A 2,418-nucleotide genomic window follows, 5' to 3' on the forward strand; every position below is an offset into this window, starting at 1 on the left:
AAGGGATTAACTTACTGTAAACCTCTCAACTCTGTACCACCAACTGAGACGTCTTTCGTAGACCAACTAATCCTCTTTGTGGGTTTACATAGGCTAGGTAGGGTTGAGCTTCAACTGTGCAATATGAAGGAATGGTAACCTCTTCTTCTTCCTCCATCTACATTTGTTATGCTACACGATTTTCAAACTAGATCATTCGCTTCTTGAACAGCACACATTCCACCTTTGCTTCTAATTCCCCAGAATCTCTTAGATTCAAAGGGAACATTTTAGCTGAAGCCTGGCCTCGTACTACACTATCTCTTTCCAACCAAGAAAACTTTCTATCAGACATATGAATCGAAAGATATTTATCGACTTGGCTGTATTAACAACATACGAACATTGTTTTCGTAGGTAAGGCGATATAATTATGTTCATTTTTGTTTGTATATAAGTAGGCACGTGTCCAGAATTGGGCCAAAATGTCTATTTCACAAAGGGGTCACTGGGAAGCGTTGGGACGAACACGTCAAAGACTTTATAGATCTCGTTGCACGGACGATATGGGACATTGTAAGAAATGGTTTCATGTCATTAAGCGGTTTATATGAAATGACAGTGCGAAATAAAAGAAACTTTTTATAAGAAATGATTTGATGTCCTTAAGCGGTTTATATGAAAAGATTATGTGAAATAAAAGAAATTGTTTATAAATTAGTTAGTAAAACGCCTTTAGAATCTCCTTGAACTCAATGATCAAATGATTTAGATTTAAATATAATTCCAGAGGAATGAACGAATAACTATATTTTCAATGACAGAGTTTTGCAAAGTAGTGAGCAGATATACTTTAAAAAAATCATACTGGTGTAATTCTGCAAATCACAGAGGAGAACAATTATGCTGATGTCAGCAAAGAGCTTTATCATTTACTATATTTTGTACCCTAAACCTGCTTTTAAGCCACGAGTTTTACCTGTCCTTGAACCTTGAAAGGCTTCATAATCATTCAGCATCAGCAGAGAAGAATTACCAGGGGTTTGGTATAGGTTTAAATCTATCATTAGATCTTCAAATAAAAATATTTGAATTTCATGAGTGAACCCTTTCATTTATGCTAATCTTTAAAAAATATTTTTCCATCTCTCTCTCTCTCTCTCTCTCTCTCTCTCTCTCTCTCTCTCTCTCTGCTTTGATGATGGAAATATTTTATGAAATGAAATTAAGAACAGACTCTTTTCAAAAATTGAACATGAATGAAACTAAGACTACTAATCTTCAATCAACAGATGAATTTAGCATTAATTTAAATATATAAATCTTATAATGGAAAGGGTGATTTAGGATAATCTATTTGATACGATAAATGAATATTATTTTTACATAAGGTAAAAGCTAGAAAGGAAAAAAAAAGCATCTCTCATAATGAAATGTTTGAATAACTGAAAATGTGAGATTGACATAGGGGGAACTAAATTTGATATTATTTCAAGTCATATAAACATTGCAGGAATAAAAGTTTATTTTCTAAACTCCCATTTCGTTACTTTAACAATATCTATAAGGTTATGGTGGCATAAAAAGTAACGTCCCTGACTGGTGAACACCAGACTGGGGTTCGAGTCCAGCTCAACCTCGTTTCTTTGGGCGCTGCAACCTCACCTTGTGACCTAAGGATGGGGCATTTGGGGGAGCCTATAGGTCTATCTACTGAGTCACCAGCACCCATTGCCTGGCCCTCCTTGGTCTAGCTTGGGTGGAGAGGGGGCTTGGGTGCTGTTCATATTCCTGTATGGCTAGTGTCTAGGGCATTGTCCTTTGCCTCTGCCATTCATGAGCGGCCTTTAAACCTTTAAAAACCTTTATTGGAGCCATTATCCCAAAGGGTATGTCTGTGTAGGCTAATAAAAAGGGCAACATTTCTTAACAAGACCAGCTGTGACCAAGTTGTGGAATGATCTTCCTAATCGGGTGGTTGAATCAGTAGAACTTCAAAAGTTCAAAGGTGGAGCAAATGCTTTTTTGTTGACCAGGTGGACATGAGTCTTTTTATAATTTATATATGACATATTTGTTTTTGACGTTGTTAATAGTTTATATATGACATATCTGTTTTGACGTTGTTACTTTTTTTTAGAATGATTTATTGTTAATTTGTTCTCTTCCTTTATTTATTTCCTTTTTTCCTTTCCTCACTGGGCTATTTTTCCCTATTGGAGCCCCTGGGCTTATAGCATCTTGCTTTTCCAACTAGGGTTGTAGCTTGGATAGTAATAATAATAATAATAATTAGAAAAAAATAGTTGAAATTACAAATAGTAATCGTTAGACTTCAACATTCACAAATTAGTTTTAGGCTTACATAGTAAACAGCTTATTATCTAATACTCAGATCAGCCTCTCAGAAAAGGTAAACGGAAAAAGAGGTTGCTTTTT

This window comes from Palaemon carinicauda, chromosome 40, assembly GCF_036898095.1.
Source record: "Palaemon carinicauda isolate YSFRI2023 chromosome 40, ASM3689809v2, whole genome shotgun sequence".
Taxonomy (NCBI): Eukaryota; Metazoa; Arthropoda; class Malacostraca; order Decapoda; family Palaemonidae; genus Palaemon; species Palaemon carinicauda.